Genomic DNA, 12,215 nt, shown 5'->3' with positions numbered 1-12,215 from the left:
AAGAAAAGAGGAAAGAAAAAAGGAAAAGTCATCATAATTGATTAATAAACTGACTGATGTCGTTTTGTCCTTATGTCCTTATGGATGAATTAAACTATTTACACAATATAAAACAGTGTCAAACCGCCTACACACCACATATTAAAACATGTAATTACAGTTCACCTTGTGATGTTTGATCAGTCACGGTTTGTTTTCACTTCAGAACATGAAGGGGATTTAGAGGCGCTTTGGTTGATTGGAAATTTTCATTAGTGTTTTTCACAGCTCTTTACTGAATTCGGATCTGAGCTGATCTAGGTTTAGTGCATAAGCTGGTAGATTTGGCACTAGTTCGTGCCCTTGACTTTCATGGCCAGGCTGCCGCCTCAACCTTTGTGGCTTATTTGTAGGAGCCCAGCAAATGTCCTAAAGAGTTATCAACGTAGGTGTCCATTGCTAACTCTGGGAGATGCAGACCAGACAGACATTCTTTTAAAATGTTTCTCGACAAGCAACAACAATGATGGCATATTTTCATTAAGCCATATGAAAAATGGAAACCGTGTACCACCTTTGTCTATCACTTACCCACTCATGCTGGGAAAGTGGAGTGGAAGGACTGTGTCCAGTTCAGAATGTCTTATTTCCCACATGCAAGAAACCAGGTGCCATTGGTCCATTTGACTAGGGCTCCATTGAAAGCAAGCATAGGTTTACCTTTTGCTAGTTTCTAGTTTCTGTAATTGGTTTTTGCATGTTGTCTTTCACTTTTTTCAATGTGCTGAAGAATCAAGTTTTAATTAGAGTGTCTGTGTTAATGTTAATGTTAAAGGATATTTGTACCGTGCACTATCACCACCAGAGTGGCCCCTGGCGCTCTGGCAGATCTGAAAAGGAAAGGGGTGGGGAGTGAAGTTAGTGGGAAGCAGTGGGATAAGTGCAAAAGAACAGTGATGTGCTGTTGGCAGCTTCAGTTTGGTTAACACCGTTTGCTGAGCTTGGGGTGCTTTCTGTTTTGGTATCCGTCGTGTGCTGTTTTTGCGAAGCTATGTGTGGTTTGTTTTGTTGTTGCAGTGTAGTGAAGTTTCTGTGGTTTGTGGTGCTTTAGGGTTGTGGTTGTGTTTAGTTAGAGTTTGAGAGGTGTATGGAGAGGGGTGAAATTGTTTGTATAGGAACAGTCAAACTTAATTAAAAAAGTAGAGGAGCACTGCTCCTGCCCACTTCGACCACTGGTCCACACTGCAAAGAAACATGGCTGGACACTAAGGGCCTGATTCATGCAAGTGTTTTATAATGGCGCAATCCCATAGGAAAACGTTCTGTGAATCAGGGTCTATGTTATAAAATAGGAAACTGGGGCACTGCGCGAGTCAGACACCAGTTCAGCGAGATCCAAGGAAAGTCCTACCCAATCGCTCGGTCTCTCTCACTGTCTTGCTCACCCCTATCTCTCACTCTCTCACAAAAACACACACACACGCCCTTTCTCGCACTCTCTGCCTTTCGCTTTCCCCCGCAGCAGACAAATACTTCTGATCTCACTCGCTTTTAGCAGGTGTCGTTCATCCTGTTCTCAGGACTGTTCCACTCAGTGCAGAGCTTCATAACTATCCACAGGCTATAACGGGCACACACCGGCCCCCCAATAAAGCCTAATTTCACCCACTCTGGCAACACAAACGGTTGAGGTGCATGCAGAAATATTTAGCTGCAGGGCTCAGAGATAAAGGGTGGGCCGGAAAGACGGACCGAGTGGCAAGGCCAGCTAAAAAGACAGAAAATGGTGTGTTGAAGATTAATAATGTTAAGGCACAAAACATGCAAAGTCTTTTCATTTAGATCTTGGGTTGATTTACAATAAATGGATTTATTTCCGAGGTAACATCCACCAAGGGAAGTGAAAGTGAAACCCATTGCACACAAGAGCCCAGCTAGATAGGACTGCATGCTTGTCCCCTAAGGGATACCTAGAAATAAACAGACAGATCCCAGGACGTGTATATAAAATACTTGGTTTGTTTATTGATTTTGTATGGCGCGCCAAACCCAGAGGTAACAGGGCGCAACAGAGAACAGGAAAATATGATTACATAAAATCTTAGTTACAGGATAAGGCACAATTTAAGTATAGAACAGAACATTACATTTCATCGAATCAGTTAAAAGGTTTACATATATACAGACAGTGAATTGCATTCTGGCAGATCAGTTAAGGAATGTACATATATACAGTCGGGTAAGATAGGGTCTGTTAGTGTGAGAGGGGCAAGGTTTAGTCATAGGGGTCATTGGAGCGTAGCCAGGTGAGAGTGCTCCGCCTAAAATTGTAGTAGGATTGGTCTGTTCTGATGTTGAGTGGGAGAGCATTCCAGAGTTGGGCTGCCTTGACTGGGAAGCTGCTGCCACCCATTTTCTTTGGTCTAAATATAGGTACCTGAAGTCAGTAGGAGTTGATCATTCTGGTAGGATGGGTGGAGTTTTTTTTTAACTATTCTGGCTGCGAGATAGGGGGTGCTACGTTATTTAAGCATTTGAAGGTGAGTGATGCCGTTTTAAGTGAGATTCGGTCACAGATATTGAGCCATTTGTGTTCTCTTCTTTTGTTGGAGATGTGTTCCTTGGAGGTTAAGTTTAGGGCTGTTCTGAGGGCGTTGTTTTGCAATGTTTGAAGTTTGTCGGTTAGGTATTTATTGGCTCCCAGATACAATGCGTTACAATAGTCGAGTTTGGAGAGTATTAGGGCATTAGCGATGATGATGCAGCTAGCTTGGGAGAGGAATGCTCTGCTTGCCCTGATAAGCTTGCACGTGTAAGCTGTAGAGGATTCTGGTGAGTTCATTTGTTTCTTTAGTGTCAAGGCTGAATCAAGGTGAAAGCCTAGTGTTTTCACTGTTTTGGGTACTGTAATGGTATTGCCATCAATGCTGAATGCCTTGTATTTGGAGCTGAGTTTTTTTAAGTTGGTATCCGAACCAAGGAGCAGGATTTCGGTTTTGTCATCATTCAGGCATAGGCCATGTGTGGCCATCCATGCCTGAATGATGAGGTATATTTTGTTTACCAAGGTTGTATCTGAATCAAAATTGCCTGAAAGGGGTATGAGGATCTAAGTGACATCAGCGTAATTAGTGTATGTGACACCCAGTCTGTCCAACTTGTCAGATAGGGGCTTGGTAAAGATATTGTATAGGGTTGGGGAGACGCAGGAACCTTGGGGTACACTGCAAGCTATTTTTATAGGGTCTGCTAAAGCTAATGAGGAGATGAGTCTGATAGTTCGATTGTCCAAGAATGATTGGATCCATGTTATGGCCTCCTTCGAAAAGTGGGCAGCCGAGGCCAGGTGTTCGCACAGGACCGTGTGATCTACCAGGTCAAAAGCCACCGACAGATCAAGAGGGAGTAGCATAGCAGTGTTTCCTTTGTCGTTGATCTCATTGATCTGAGTTTTAAGATCAATTAAGGCTGTCTCAGTACCGTGCTGCGGTCTGAATCCAGATTGGCGGGCACCGAGGTGTTTGTGAGTTTGTATATATTGCTGGATTTGTAGGTATGCTACTCTGTCTGTTATCTTTAGCAGGAATGGTACCGTAGTAATGGGCCTGTAATTAGTGGGAATAGCGGGGTCTAGAGTTTGCTTCTTGAGGTGAGGCATCACACAGGATTCTTTGAGATTGCTTGGGATGGTGTTGGAGGAGAAGGATGCATTAATCAGTTTGGTTATGAAGGGGGCTAGGTCCCTGGCCGCATCCTTGATTAGCTGAGATGGACAGTTATCGCCTTTACAGTTGGATGTTTTGAGTGATGCAATAACCCTTTCTGTTTCTAGGATGGAGATGTTGGCGAATTTGAAAAGATACGGGCCTGATGTGTTAGTTATTCTAGCATGAGTGGTAGGAGGTGACTCGTTGGTAGTTAGGGAGTCTTATTTTAAGGCAATTTTAGTTTGGTGAGTTTTGATTTTGTTAGTTAGGGCGTTTTGGACGCTTGTACACCATTGTTTGTCTTTAGTTATGTTATCTGGTGGGGGGTATGGGGGATTCCAACTCCCTTAGGATAGCAAATAGTTCCCTGGTGTTGGAGCTGGACTTGCGGATTCTTTCATTAAATATTTTTTTGTGAGTAGGATTTCTTTTTTGTAGTTATTGGCGAAGAGTTTAAGTTTCAGTTTGTTCTCTTCCATAGGGGTGTTGCGCCATTGAGTTTCTTTTTTTTTTTAAACTCTTTTTTATTAGTGGCAACAGAAAGGCCAACAGCACCATTGCACAGTTCATTTCAAAGATATAGCAGGGGTAAATTTGGTCAGTACAGTTTTACAAAACAATATTATGACAACAGATCATCATCAGTAATCATATTGCATAGGTAAACTCTAAACGGGCCCCAAATGTCTTTGGGACTGCACTTCGAGGGTTGGGTCAAAACAAATTGTTCCTCCTACTCATTAACATTTCAGTGACATTTTCCTTTTAACTGGAAAGACACAAAACATAAGCTTGTACGCTGCCGGATGAACGGTTTTTGTGGATCTCACAACACAAATTGTGTCAATTCTTGTAGGAATTGGTTCAAACTGGGCGGCAGGGTGCTTTTCCATTTTAATAAAATACATTTTTTGGCAACCGCACATGAAATGTTGAATAGTCTTCTGATTTTCTCTGAGTGCTTGCCTATGTCCCCAAACAGATATTTCTGGGGGGTCAGATCGGGGGGAATCTGCGTCATATCCTCCAGAACCTCTGCCACTGTCCTCCAGAACCCCTTGACCACCGGGCAGTCCTAGTACATGTGAAAGGAGCCGGCCTGCAGTGCATTGCATTTAGGGCAGGCATCCGAGGAGTCTGGTGCGAATTTAGCAATCCTGGCAGGTGTGTAATGCAATCTGTTTAAAATTTTGAATTGGATCAACCTCAGGCCAGAGTTAAGCGAAACTTTCTTAGTTAGTGAACAAGATCTGGCCCATCTCTTCTCATCGATGGAAACGTGTAAGTCTGCCTCCCACTGCTCCCTTATCTGATTCATTGTGGGGGTGTGGGTCTGAACCTCGATGTATAGCATAGAGATTCCCAGACCATTCTTAGCTGTCACCAATTGTACACATGGATGTGGTGGAGGTTCACCCGGGAAGATAGGCCACCTTTTCTGAAATGCAGATCGCATACGGTAGTATTGAAGCGTTTTCAGTGGCCCATCCCCCAGCACCCTCAACAACAGAGCCAGGTCCAAAAAAATACCATTGACAAACATGTCCCCAAGTTTCATTTCACAATTAGGGTCCCAAGCTTCCTGTACGCTCGTATCGTGTGTAGGAGGAATACCTGGAAAGTTCCAGAGAGGTATCTCGGGGTTGTAGGGGGCCTCCAATCTAAGCCTTTTGAATATGTCTGCCCATGCCCGGACTGTGCAGCTAACTGGATTGTATTCACAAGTGTCTTTGTAGCGTGGGTCAAAAATGACTGATTGTATGTTAGTGGGATGTGTAGTGTATTCCTCTATCCAAGCGTGGGGTGTGTTGTCCTCATCATTGTACCAATATATAGCAAATTGAGCCTGTACCACATAATAATAAAGCTCAAAATCAGGGGCTGCTATGCCTCCCGAAGAATATGGTTCTGTCATTTTTTCCCAGCTAATTCTTGGTGTCTTGCCGTTCCAGAGAAAGGTGACCGCCATGGATCTGAGTTTGGCGAAGAAGGTTCTGCCAGGCCATATAGGGATGTTGACAAATAAATAGAGAAGTTTGGGCAGGATGACCATTTTAAGAATAGCGACTCGTCCAGCCAAGGAGATCGGGATTCGCCCCCACATCTGGAGCTTGGCGGTCAGAGTCTGCAGGGCGCTTTCGTGGTTGTCTGCATATAATGTGAGCTTATTCCTGGAGACAAGAATTCCCAGGTATCTGACATGATTGTCAGACCACTTGAGTGCCCCTGTAACTGCGGGGCGCTGGGTGGCCGGTTTAATAGGAAATATCTCCGATTTGGCCCTGTTTATCGTGTAACCGGAGTACTCAGCAAAGTCCTGAATCTCTGCCATAATGGGTGTTATATTGAGTTCAGGCTACTTGACATATAACAAAGTGTCGTCCGCATAGAGCGATATTAGTTGGGTAGATCCCTTCATTTTGATCCCTCTATCCGAGTGTCTGAGGCGGACCGCAGCTGCCATTGGCTCAATGGTCAATGCGAACAGCAAGGGGGAAAACGGACATCCCTGTCTGGGTCCCCTCCCCAACTGGAACATCCGGGAAATGGCTTTGTTGGTCAATACACGAGCTCCAGGCTCTGAGTACAGTAATTTCAAATATCTTATGAAGTTGGGCCCCATTCCAAACGCTTCTAGAACTGCGAGGAGATAGACCCACGAGACCGAATTGAACGCTTTTTCGATGTCGAGGGATATGGCCGCCGCACTCCAAGCGGGATCAATCTGCACCATTATTCCAAAAAGTCTTCGGAGGTTCAGGGCCATTGATCTTGTAGGGATAAACCCGCACTGATCAGGATGGACTAGGGCAGGTACCACCGGCAGCAGCCGATTCGCGAGGACCTGCGCAATTATTTTAGCATCAGTGTTTATGAGTGACAGGGGTCTAAAGGACAAAATGTCCTGTGGTGGCCGTCTAGGCTTATGAAGTACGGTTATGATAGCCTCTCTCATGGTCAGGGGTAGCCTGCCGCACTCAAGTGCCTCCTCCCATACCTGCAGCAGTATTGGAACAAGTTCCTCATGAAATTCTTTATAGAATTCAGCACCCAACCCATCTGATCCAGGTGCCTTGCCAGAAGCTAGTGCCTTGACGGCCTCTACAATTTCTTCCGCAGTCACCGGTTGATCCAACGCTAGGCGTTCTTCATCAGGGAGTTTAGGCAGGGAGAGAGCCTCAAGGTATGGCTTAATTTCTGCGAGCGTTTTTTTATCTTTATTGGAATATTAATCTTGGTAGAATTCCATAAATTCTTCATTAATATCTTCATCAATGAGCAGTATCCTGCCCTGAGCTGTGCGTATACTTGTGATCTGTGGTTGCCTATCGTGTTTGAGTAGGTTGGAAAGTGTTCTGCCAGCCCTGTTACCCTCCCCGTATATGCGTGCGCGTATAGGGGCTGCCAAGTATCAGACCTCCCTTGTGGCGAGCTTACCAAACTCCTGAAGGTCTGCATGTATCTCGGCCAGCACTGCCCTGCCCTGCGTGTTTGTGTATGTCTTCTCTAGAACATGTAGTTTGCCTTCAAAAGTGGACAACTCCGCTCTCACAGCCCCCAACATACCTGCAGTCTTGGACATCAACACACCCCTTATCCAAACGTTGAAGGACTCCCATACCGTTGAGCATTTGTCCACTGATCCGACATTATTGGCCAGAAACTCTACAATCTCAACATGGAGATCCTCTACTGTCCCCGGGTCTCCCAGTATTCCACTCAGCATCCTCCACCTCCAAGCCGGACAAGGGGTATTCCGGAACATCAGTTCCAGCAGTACTGGGGCGTGGTCTGATAACGTTCGAGGGAAGACCTCACACCCCTCCACGCCTGCCATCAGAGACATGGAGACAAACCAATAGTCAATCCTAGATTCCGAGTCGTGCACCGAGGAATAGAATGTGTACCTCCTGTCACCAGGATGAATTTTACGCCATGCATTAACCAGCAAAAGTTGTGACAAAACATGTTTCAGGTTCAGTGCTGCCCTACTAGGGGCTCTGGCCACCTTCGAGGACCTATCAAAGACCTGGTCCAAAGCCAAATTGTAATCCCCCCCCCACAGCACCTTCGGAACATCAAGTGACACAATCATCTGGTATACATCCATATAGAGCGCAGGGTCATCAATGTTGGGCCCGTACGTGTTGACCAGGAGTATTTGTTGAGTAGCCACCTCCCCCCAGACCATGACATATCTGCCCAAAGGATCAACCTTGTGACCGCCCACCCTGAACCCAAGGCCTGGATGAATAAGGGTAATCACCCCTCTGGACTGCGATGAATAGTCAGTGTAGAACCTCAGGGGACCCCACCGGGGCAATATGTGGGTATTACTTATTCCCACCGCATGGGTTTCCTGCAACATCAGGATCTGGGGATCATGTCTTGCAACATAGTTAGAAACCTTCCTGACCTTAGCCTGATTATTTAGCCCCCACACCTTCCACGTCAGGAGTTTAACCTTAAGTCCATGACCAGGGCTCTGAAATGAAGCATTAGCCATTGTCAAAAGTCACAGGTGTAGAGTAATCGTGCAATATACTCAGTGCCAGCCTTAACGCAACCACAGTTTTACTTTTCGACCAAAAAACACTTCAAACCACTTTACACCTGAACAGGGCTTCGCAGAGTGGCACCAACCCCCAACAAGATACCACCATAGGGCCACACGAGAGCTGAAGTCTCCAAATCCCACACCCCTTCCCACCAACCACCCTCATCATCATCCCCAACTTGATGATGTATCCAGCAAAACATATGGAATATTCCACGGGTAGCCATGTTGCTCCACATTGCCGGCGATCAGGTCCAGCAACTCCACCAACCATATTGCCTGGTACAGCTTGAACGAATGTTTATCTTGATTATAGCCTTAGAAAGAGTGAACAGGCGGGTGTTCCTTAGTCTGCAGGTCTGGGTCTGTTGTTTTGGGCCAGTCTGCCCCCTCTGGGAGGAAGGGGTATAGACATTTCGATATATTGCGTGGCCTCAGCCGGGGACTCAAAGAAATGGGCCCTTCCTGCATGCTGAATCCTCATTTTTGCCAGGAACATCAAAGCATATGGGATCTGGCGTTCTCTTAAGAGCCTCTTGACTGGCTCATAGGATCTTCTGCTTGCCTGCACTCCAGCGGAGAAGTCTGGATAAATATGAATGCGACTGTCCTCAAATTGCAGGGTGCCTGCCTCTCTTGCCTTACGTAGGATTGTGTCTCTATCCCTATAGTTGAGGAGCCGTGTGATTATGGTATGTGGTGGTGCGCCCGGTTTAGGAGCTGGAGCCAATGTACGGTGAGCACGTTCCACTGAGTAATGTTCAGAGTATGTCTCCAGTCCAAACAGGGTTCTAAGCAGTGTCTCAAGTTGTTTCTCCATTTGGCCTTTGCCGAAAGATTCCGCCACACCCACCACACGGATATTATTACTCCTGGAGCGCGACTCTAAATCCTTGCATTTGTTTTGTAATTTCGCCATGTTTTCTTTGATTTGGATGATGTCACGGCTGTGATGTCAGATATTGTCCTCATTAGTGCTTATCCTACTTTCGGTTTCGGTGATGCGCAAGCTTTCTTTATCCACTCTTGCTTTTAAGGAGCCAATAGTGGAAACTATATCATCCAATTTCGAGTTGACTGCACGGACACCATTCTGCACTATCGTGGTCAAGTTGTCTAAATTCTCATCAGGCTTAGTAGTGGGTGCCTCGTTAGCATCAACATGGGCGTCAGCCTGCATAGCCAGGCTCTGACTGCTCGTGTAAGCATCCATTGGGCCCTTCTTCTGTTTCCCCGGAGTTTTGGCGCTTTTCCCCAACTTCTGTGGCTCCCCCATTATAGAGTCACGCTCCGAGGAGGTGCAGTATGCTGTTGGTCGAATTTCAATTCGCCGCTCCCCTTCGCTCCTTATGTAGTGTCTAGGCTCTGGAGGTGGATGAAATCAAGGGACTAAAGGAAGTCGGAACGGTTATGCAATAATTCCGCAGCAGAGACCCGGCGGTCTGAGTGGACTGTGCCCTTCCACGTACAATATTACACGTTTATTGCATAAGTTGTGTGGAATAATTCTGCATTGATCCAAAGGGTTTTTTTTGTTTGTGTTTGCTGCGTGTGATGGGGACTTCACCTAGCCCGGTCCCCACGCGGCCCCAATTCAGGAGTGCAGGCTCACGCCACCGGTGGCCGGAGTGCCGGAGCAGATTTTCAGGGCGTGAGCCTGCCATGGCCTGCCAGCGTGCCACCGGCGGGAGATCAGGGCCGGTATCCGGGATCCCAGGGGGGCCGACCTCCGAGCGTCGGGGCCGCCCAAATGACCCCAGTCTGTCGCGTGGACCACCTGGACCCCCCGGGCCAATAGAACGTGAGACAGAATGTATTGTTCCAAATAAGATTGTTAGCAGGTCTGCAAGTCCCTGCCCCTGAGAAATGAAGTGTCCTCTCCCGACCCTCCAAATGCCGCCCAGTCGTGCCTCCTTACCCAACGTTGTTCAGGGTCTTCTCGTTTCCAGACCCCTTTGCGGTCCCATGTCGCGGGCCCGCCCATTCGCTCCACCGCGCGATGAAATTCAGATTCAGCGGGAGAGTTTCCTGCACCTCAGCGGCTACGGCAACAGGTCTCCATATACCAGGGCCGGACTGGAATGTGGGTCAGTCCGTACGATGGAGCCACCCACTCCGCAGCCAACCCAGCGCAGCACCAGCAGGGTGCAGGGTCCAGGCCGCAGGTCAGGCTCCTCCCCCCCAGGGGCCTCGTAGCTCCAGCCACGCAGCGGCCCTCGCGTGAATCTTCCTGGAGCCCGGCAGAGGACACTTGAAGCCGCGTGTGTCGGCTGACCTGCCCCAGGCTGTATCTCCAGTGTTTTTGGACTCTGAATCCCAGGAGTTCAGCCGGCAGACCACGGATAGCTGGACTACTGTCTCAGGGCGTGTAGGCTACACAGGCACAGCTATAACAGATGTTATGGCGCAGGATGTCGTGGTGGAGCGGGAGCTCTAGAATCAGGCGGTCATTTCTGACGTGCGCAACAGCGCCCCCGCGCCATTGAGTTTCTAGTTTCCTTTTTGCATTCTTTGTTCTTTTAAGTGGGGGGTGAACCAAGCATTCAAGTGAGCTTGTTGTTTACTTTTTTGCAGTTTTAGAGGGGCAATAATGTCTAGTCCTTTTTTCATAGTGTTGTTGTAGCTTTCTACTAGGCACTCTGGTTGCAAGTTGTCAGGGAGAGCATTAATGGTTGGCATCAGTAATGGTAGGAGGTTGTCCGGAGTTATATATTTATTTTGCTCTATTGGGCAGGGGTGGTGCCATAATTATTTCTTTACTGATTTGTTTATTGAGAGATAATGTGAAGTCAATAAGGTAGTGGTCTGTCCAATGTTCAGGAGTGGTTTTGGTGATCGCAGTTCAAGGTGGCGATCCAGTCTAAAGTTCTTCCTTTATTATGGGTAGGGGTGAGAACTTTTTGGCTTAGGCCGTTTTCAGCTAGCATGTTGGTTATAGCGTGTGCTGGTTTGTCATCAGGGTCGTTCAAACCAAGATTCAGGTCACCTAGTAGTAGGATTTGGGAGGTTTCTTTTGTATTATTGGCTAAAAGGCTGGATAAGTCTGCCTGGAAGGATCCAATGGGGCCAGGTGGCCTATATATTAGGTAAATGGTTAAGGTGCGGCAGTTGGAGATAGGCAATTTGGCTGTGAGGAGTTCGCAAGATTTGAGAGGTGATTGAGCTAGTGGTTTTAGCGCGAGATTAGTTTTTGCTATGATGGCCAGACCGCCTCCTCTATTATTAGGTCTGGCCATTCTGATTATTTGGTAATTTTCAGGGATGGCTAGGGAGAGTGCTGGACCAGCTGCTTCGTGCAGCGATGATTCGATAATTGCCAGGAGGTTGAGGTTGTTGGAGGATAAGGTATCAGCAATTTCCATGGCGTGGGCCACTAGGGATCTGGCATTGATCAAGGCTCCGGATAGAGTAGTTGTGTTAGGTGTGTTCTGGGTTGTTATAGGGATTAGTTTAGGTTGGGTGGTACTATTACAAGGTGTAGTTAGGTTGGGGCATACCTTTGGGTGCCGTGAGGTAGGTTTCAGTAGAGGATTAGGGACCTTGTTATGGCAAATGGGCTCATAGAGCCGGGGTAATCTGGCTCAAAGCCTATTGTTTCTTTCCATGGTCAGACAATGTGCATTTTCTGTTTGGGGCATGGTTAATGCAACAGTAGCGATGGTGAGGTGCAGTAAGGGTATGAGGAGGCACACAAAGGTGGCCGTTTGACTCTTATTAAGGCACATCGTACAGTATTTGGCAGTTGGCTGTGGTGATGGCCTAATTCCCAAGAAAGGCACGTGGTGGCTGGCAATCAGCAGTTTCAGGGTCCTCAGTAGTTGACACTAGGTTAGCTCAGTATGCCACACAGGGGTATGGTAGGCAGGCTAATTTGGTGGGTTTGCTATAGTCGGCAGTAAACAAAGGGAGATTTCACAATTGTTAGCACCTTGTGACACATAGAAATGGCAAAGGTGGCAGGCAGTTTCAAG

This window comes from Ambystoma mexicanum, chromosome 6q (genome assembly GCF_040938575.1).
Source record: "Ambystoma mexicanum isolate Mex_15411 chromosome 6q, UKY_AmexF1_1, whole genome shotgun sequence".
Classification (NCBI taxonomy): Eukaryota; Metazoa; Chordata; class Amphibia; order Caudata; family Ambystomatidae; genus Ambystoma; species Ambystoma mexicanum.
This window is presented reverse-complemented; position numbering follows the sequence as displayed.